The sequence below is a fragment of the Triplophysa rosa genome, linkage group LG15 (assembly GCF_024868665.1).
Source record: "Triplophysa rosa linkage group LG15, Trosa_1v2, whole genome shotgun sequence".
Taxonomy (NCBI): Eukaryota; Metazoa; Chordata; class Actinopteri; order Cypriniformes; family Nemacheilidae; genus Triplophysa; species Triplophysa rosa.
The window spans coordinates 3310634-3318496 of record NC_079904.1 but is presented as its reverse complement, the minus strand read 5'-3'; the positions used below and the strand labels follow the sequence as shown (position 1 = coordinate 3318496).

Below are 7863 nucleotides of genomic sequence, written 5' to 3'. Positions count from 1 at the left end.
CTGGAGGAACTAATTAACACTAAAAAAACTACAAAGGACTACAAAACATGGCACAGAACAGGAAGTAACATAAAAGTTCACAAACACAGGGGAAACACGGACTGGGATCGTGACAAGTGCAGTTGTCATACCACAAAGTTGTAATATTAGAACATGTCAAATGATTAAAATAATATAAACTGAAACCTTCGTGACATTCCACATTGAATTGTGTCCAGTTAGTAATACATTGACATAGTTGTTTGTTGAAACAATACCTGTATTTTGTTTTCTGTTCTTGTAAATGGGAAGCATATTAGAAGGTTTCATTTCTAACAGCACCTCCCTCGACCACACCTTCATTAGCTTCTATAAAATGCCCAGATTTCCGGGTGTGCTTTGACGCTGCAGACAAAACTGAAACTTTAAAAGGTATGGCTTTATATTATTTAAGTAATTATTATTATTGTTGTTAAATATGTTTTAAATACCAAATATCCACTTAATAATAGGTGTGGGAGCTACCTCCCATATTTGGTATGCTGCAATATTTACTAATAATGTAAATTATTTTTGTTTTCTATGATCCACATCTGATTCAGACAATGGACAATTTTACAAGTATGGCTTATACAACTGTTGGAAATGCCAAGAATTTTTTATTTACTTTAAAAAACAATTATTTAAATTGGTTCACTTCGAAATTTAGAGAGGATGATATAACACAACATGATATAACTGAGTTAAAATCTAAACCTGGTCCAATATGCATTAACAACTCATATATATACCATTGTCGTATACCATATGACAATATTACATTTAAAAATAATCGTCCATGTGTTATATTAATGTGGCCAGACAATGAAAAGACATACCAAAGTCGAGGGCTTGGTTATTATTATGGATCTGGAATGGTAGTGACCGCAAATCATGTTCTTGAGAATCTTGGTAATTGTAGTATACTTGTAATGTTTCTGGAAAATGAAAATTCTCTCATTTATTTGGCTTATTGTGCCGAAACAAATGAAAACCAGGATTTGGCTAAAATTAAATTGCAAGGTTGTGTTGATCCTCTACAATTCCAAAATATACAAACAATAACAAATCAAATTGACACAAACGACAGCATTTATTTTTTTACTCGGAACTGTGAAGGTGACTTTAAAAAAATTGAGGGCACAATTAGGCCGCACCATTCCCACATAAAAGACATGCTCGAAAATGAATTACTGATTTCTGAAGTAGGGATTAAAGGGGACAGTGGAGGTCCTGTTTTTTCTTCAAAAAGTGGAAAACTGATTGGGCTATTTAGAGGGGTTTCCACATCCAAATGTGGATTACAAGAATATGGCCGGGTTGTAAAAATTGATGAGTCTTTTCTAAATTGTAATTAAAAAGAAAAAATGGCAATAAAAATATTAAATAAATAAAAAATCAATAAAAAAATACAAAAAAGTACAAATAAATGAAAATATAAATAATTAGTTATTGATTTTTGAATAATTTTAATTAGACTTCCTACACCGCCATAGTCCCCACACCCCCATCTTGTGATCTGACTGTCATTGAAGGCTCTAAAACAGGAGTGTCTAAATCGGTTCCTGGATGGCTTCTGTCTGCAGAGTTTGCCTGCAAGTCTTCAGGACAGCTAGAAACTTCCAGGCAGTGTTGAGGCTAAACTCTGCAGGACCGCAGCCCTCCAGGAACCGAGTTTGACACCCATGTTATTTGACAATGTTGCAGTTCTCACAGCAAGTCTGTACTTGTAAAATTGCTCCGTCTGGCAGCGTCCCGAAGAGAGATCTTGTGCCTTACCCAAAACAACATCTTGTAAGTTCTAACAAATCTTGTTAAAGCTCCATACGCAGATGTTTTAAATACTTTAAATGTATTTTTTTTCTATGAGTTTTGTAGAGTGAAATAAATGATGTTATTTCATAATCCACAGGTGTCCTGTGTTGGTCTGGAGATGTTTTGTGTGTTGCAGCCTTGCAGGAGTGATTTTGAAATGCATCTTGGACAAAAGTGGTTCTGCAACGCATCTTGGACAAAAACATCAATGTTTTAAGGTTTGTTACATGACGTCACGGTCAACTAACTTATTATTCTTGTAGTTTTGGTAGCCATAAAATAGAAATAAGTTTCAATTGATATTTATTATTTTCTTTCTGTTTAGGAAATGCGTCTCACTTCATCTCAACATCATGCTGAAAACACCTACAGCCGAACATCCTCCAGACTGCACTCTGAATGGCACTTCGGGTCAAGCCTCGGTCCAGTCAAGCGGACTGTCTCACTTTCCCTCTCTCTTCGTATAACATAAAAATCTTTGTTTTTTTGAGAACATTGTTGTCATTAAAAAGCAAAGAACAAATGTCCTGATGGTTATGAGTCATTATTGCATAATGCCCGTCCGCAAAAAGATACAGTTTATAATTCGGGAAAGGGTAAGATATTTGAAATTAAAAGGCTTAAATACGGGAGTTTCACGGGAGAAATAACAAAATGTGAGGGTGGCGAGAGATGGATGTGAAAAACAGAAGACTCCCGGTGAAAACGGGAAGGTTGACAGGTATGACAATGACCGACAGCAAAACGAAAGTAACCACTGGGGTATACAGAAAATAATCAAGGTAACAAGACACACCTGACAATACTAAAACAAACCAATCAGAACAAGACAAGGAAACCAATGAGAGCATGACACATGAGGGAACTACAAAGAACAGGAGACAAGAACTACAAAACATGACTTAAAAGAGAATATATTTTGAAGAGCAAAGCACAGAAACCTGTCAAAACCTAAACATGCTCTTCACATGCACTGTTATTTCCATATACCTTTATTTATATGAGTTTTTTTCTCCACACAATTTGTATACAACATTGGATTTTGGGTTCCTTGCCACTGTCGCCTTTGGCTTGCTCACTGGGAGACTGCTGAAATTACGTTAATATTGCTTTTATTACGAATACAATCTTATAGACCCTTCTCTTTTATTAATTAGATGTTATGGTCTTATGAAAATTCCTATAGATATTATAATTGTCATGTTTTTAAATCCGTTCTTGTTTTTGACCCATTCCGTGAAAGCTGGAATAACATGTCTGGTTTCATTTGACACTGTCATCTACCATGCTAATTAAAAGTCTCAATTTTAGTGAATTCTATTATGTTTTGAAACATTGTTTTCTCATAAAGCATTGTGTTAGATAAGAGCATTAGAAATATTATTTCTGATCCTCAACCAATCCTGAAATGGTTCAAATTTAATGTAATTATCATAAATTCAGTCATCTTTATATTTTGAAACTGATGATAATCTTACAGTCAATATTTCCTTTAAATAGCCCTATAACTTTGCTTTACATTTTAGTTGAACCTAAACTTTACTTTATCAATCTTATGCTTATATTTTATGCCCTTACATTTTAGTTTTAACTTATTTATTATTACAATAAAAGATATTTTGCACAGTCTGAATCAGACAAGTATTTTTACTGTTATACCGGGTATTCTATCATAATGTCCTGTTTTTGTCTCTACTATCTTTCTCTACAATACAAAATTGTGAAAAGCACAATACATTTGAATAGAATGTTTCTTTCTGGTGGGGTAGTAGCTGCTGTGTAAAAGATCAAAGATGCAAAGAAGGAATAGGGTGTGTTTAGGATTTCACTACTTTTTGTTTTTCCATCCCTGATTTGATTAAACACATGAGCGCACCCTCGCAAAGCTGAGGATTTTGAGTTATTTTGTTGTATTTTGAAAGACTTCTCGATCATATTTGTCAGGAGGAGAGAGGCTGAAGAACCCAGATGCAGGCAGGCAGTGAAGGGGTTAACAAACAACACTTTATTTTAAACAAAAACATAAAACAAACACCCTCAATGGGGAAAACGAAACTAAGAATATGTAAGTATAAAACAAAAGACTTCTCACGTGGGGGCAAAACGAAAACAAGAACAGCAAAACTAAACTAAAGGACACGACCAAACGTCTTACACGACAACACGACAGGGTAGACCACAAAACTCACAGAACACGGGCAAGGCTGGGAACAGGAACACTGGACGAGGTATATAGCACATAAATAGTCAATACACAGACCAAACGTAATACACGAGCAACAAGACAATGAAACAAGAGGGCATTTTAAAGGAGAGACAAACGAGGGATAATTACACAGGGCAGGTGGGAAACATTAGACGGCAGGGAAGCAATAGATGAAACGAGAGGGGCGGGGCCAATGACAAGACACGAGAAAACACATGAGATGTCAAAAACATAAACATCTCATGGCTTTCTCACATAGAACCTAAGGGCTCCGTCCCGATCCTGCCACACGACTAGAAATACAGAACGAGGAAGGCAGGACCGTGACAATATTAACAGCCTGGGACTAAAAGTAAAAAGCTGTGATTACTACACTTCAATCCAGTTGTGAAATAAACAACAAAAATAATCTAAAAAGTGGTTATAAAATGCATCTGTTTTGTTTGTATTATTTGATACCCACTGCTGATGTCATCTTAACACCATGCTTAAAGCAACCACAGCAGAACCTGCTCAAGATTACACATTGTATGGCACTACAGGTCAAGTCTTAAATCAGTCAAGCGGACTGTCTCACTCTCTTTTTTTTAAGCAAAGAGATGTCTTGATATTGAAATCACACCATTAAATCAAAATCTTAGAGTTTTGTGGCCTGTTTGATGTTTACATTGACAAAAGATATACACAAAAAATGATCCTCTTTAAAAATAAAAAATTACTATATCACAACCATGATAAATCATGCTTAACTTTTTCCTGATTGGAAAAAAAGGCATCAGCCTAAAATGACTCATTCTTTATGGCAAAGCATGAATTACCAGAACACGTCATCTGTGTTTGCTCTCCTTTTGCATCATTTCTTCCTTCACTGTGGTTAATTTAAGTTGCTTTATTGTTTGACCACTTCATACCATTCATTAGTCCATCATGTCTCTCTAATATTATACCTATATCAAATAAGTATATATAATAGTATACATATCATATATAATAATATATAATATAATATCACATAAATATTACTATAGTAATATATATATATATATGCACACCATGTTTTACCTCATATTTAAAACATAAACATTCAGCAATTGTTGGCAGCCAGCTATTTGGAGAAAAAAAGAATCTGCAAATAAATTTATTTTACATGGTTCGTTACTAAGCATACAGCCAGTTTCACAACTTAGTTATTCACAGAAGTCATTTGTGCGCACATTAAAAAGGAAAGTATTATGATAAGCTCAACAGCTCTTCCAGTAAAGAGTGACGTGTGCTGAAACAGTGCCACCTCCTGGTCGGATCGGGTGTTCAGCATTATAACGAGCGCTTCGAAGCTGCGTTTAATGAATTAACGTGTAAATAAGGCTAACCTACCACGACATGCGTCACGTCACGAAAACATTTAAGAAGTCATTATAATATGCTTCTGTTATTTGTAAAGTAAAACGTTTTCAAGATCAGGGGATATTGGCAAAACATGACGGGCTTGAGCCCTAAAGCGCCCTCTCGCAACGCCACTTGTGCCAATCCTAATGATGAGTAGTTTATATGACCATATGCAACAGACACATTTTGGTAACAAACTCATTTATAGTTCTGTAAGTCATAAGTGACCACATGATGGCGGTATATATCTGTGGATGGAACTTTACACACGCGCACGCATTTACTCACTAAATGAAGACAACCCTCCCTAAAAGAAAACGTTTTGCATCTTATTTACGATAAAAAACGATTTGCTATATGTTTATAGTGAATAGCTGTTGTCCTCATGGGGATAACATTGTCCCCACAAGGTTAAAACAATTTAGGATTAGGCCTACTATTTTTGTAGGGACATCCTAGGGTTTACCAAACTTCATTGCCTCTTCATGTGCGTGCAACTGACGCTTATGAAAACACCTGCTATTGATTAAATCCGTAATCCAACTCCAGTCTCCTTTAAGGAAGCGGAGGAGAGATAGAGGTGAAATGGTGACTGATGGCCAGACGCATTTTCACTGTGTGTTTTTACTTAAAGGTCTAATTCTTGGACAAAACAATATACACGCACCATGATGGTATCATTACAGCTTAAAGTTTGAGAAACACTGTCTCGTGCCATTTGCAGGGACATAGATTGAGAAATAACAGCAATGCTAAATATGAAGGGAAGGGTGCAAGAGTACAGCTGAACCCTTGTCAAGTCACCTGCTGTTCACACAAGCATCGCTTCTGCCACGTTTTGCGGAAACCACAAATGACTCCGTTTAAAAAGTATCTCCAACTATTTCTGTAAATCACTGTCCGAAAGGTTCCCTGTGCCTGTTTGTAAAAAGCCCTTTGGTCATCTACAGAAGGCGCAGTGTGCGTTCGTGGAGAGAGAGAACCTCGCGCTGACCTGCGCAACACGCTTCACCAATTAGCAGTCTTACTACGGGATCAAATGGAATTGAAAACATTCACTGACGGGACCGCGGCCCATCACAATGGCCCATTCATGAAACTCGGGACCGCTGCCTTTTTCCTCTCTTTCTTGCTTTCATTCTTTCTTTTTTATGAATGCGACTAGAAGCTGACCTTTCTCTCGCACGCAGCTTACGGCGGCTCTGTGCGTCACGCTCGGAGTTTGGAGAGGTTGCGCGCTTGGCGCTGGTACAGTCCACCCTGGTTTTGTACCTGAGATACCACACTCCGACCATTTGGTCAGTGACGAAGTTCCCTGGCCACAAAGACAACATGCTGGTCAGGTTTCGAGAATTTGTTTCAATACGCAGTGAAAGTCGTTTGGCAAACATGGTGCTTTTGGCGATGCTTTTGGTTTTTATCCAAAGTGCGTTACAACATTTGCGTTTTATCAGTTTTATATAAGACCATATATTATTTTTTATAACAGCAGACTGCATAAAAGTTACATGTTAACCGAAAACATATTTTTCTCTTTGGTTGTTGGGTGATGTCTGTGTCAGAGCTTTGACCTCTAAATAAACAGCTATAATTAATTGTTTATTTGTATGGGTGGTACCTTTGTCGGGTTATTAAAACCCATGCTTGTGGGTTTTTCCATCGGAGCTTATGAAAATGTTAGTGAGGCCAGGTGTATCTAAAAAAATCTAAAGTTGCACACATTCACACGCACGCACTACATAAACACACACAGATTCAGAAAAAAAGCATGTGTAAGAAAAATCCAAGGGCCGCATGCATTTTCAATTATCTCCGTCCGCTCGCAGATCTCAACTTTCCATAAAAATCAGCCAAGTCCCATAGCCTGCTCGCATGGAACCATCTGATATAAATATAACTTTGCAGCTTGTCGGGTTAGAAAGCCATAAATATGGCTTGTCGTACGCAGAGACCAACCTTACTTTTCTCATCACCCCTAAAGATATAGAGCAGCTCTGGAATAGGATATCAGACGTTGAATTATCCCACGTTCTTGATATTGTGAAGCGGCTACTGAATGGCAGCTTACAGAACAGAACCAGTAACGTTTTTAATTTTATAGTCTAGGAAAATGTGGATATGGATGAACAGGCCCATGTGGTTCCAAGTGAGATACACACTTTCCCACCGTGCGCCTCAGAAAAGAGGCAGAAATCTCAAAAAAATGTCTCCATTAGAATTTCAACAGAGATCTCCACAATGTCTCAAACTGAGCTCAGATTTGTCAAGTCTGCAATCAGAAGTCAACATTATTGAAGATCTCAATATGACCTCAAATATTTCTCATCAAATTTACCCAAATCCATATGATTTTACCTGTACAATCTACTTTCATTTTGCACCTCCATACTTTAACAATTGTCACATGTTTAATTCTCCTAAAGCTGCCAAGTAGATCA

At 36.9% G+C, this 7863-nt stretch overlaps 1 long non-coding RNA gene across 1 annotated transcript; it reads left to right on the top strand.

Annotated features, from left to right (window-relative positions):
• Positions 1 to 368: 368 nt before the first annotated feature.
• Positions 369 to 2356, top strand: LOC130565809 (uncharacterized). Its single transcript, XR_008964411.1, has 4 exons — positions 369 to 411; positions 582 to 1812; positions 1931 to 2051; positions 2159 to 2356. It is a non-coding gene; the product is annotated as an uncharacterized LOC130565809 (long non-coding RNA).
• The last annotated feature ends 5507 nt before the right edge of the window (positions 2357 to 7863 follow it).